Here is a 204-nt window from a genome sequence, read left to right as displayed (position 1 = left end):
TGCACTGATTTCTCTGCTGTAGCTTGTACCAGATATTACTGGGAACTCTTTTTAACTGGTTTGTAGCAATTCATATCTGTAGGGGCAAGATAGACAGCTTCATTTTGAGACACCTCCCACTGAACAGAGTAGAACATGCAAATTGCTGTAGGAACCTTAGGTACCTATCAGAGATGGCATCTCACAGTTCCAACTAATCAGATA

This window comes from Vanellus vanellus, assembly GCF_965231255.1.
Source record: "Vanellus vanellus genome assembly, chromosome: 1".
NCBI lineage: Eukaryota > Metazoa > Chordata > Aves > Charadriiformes > Charadriidae > Vanellus > Vanellus vanellus.
Note: the sequence above shows the minus strand (reverse complement) of the source record.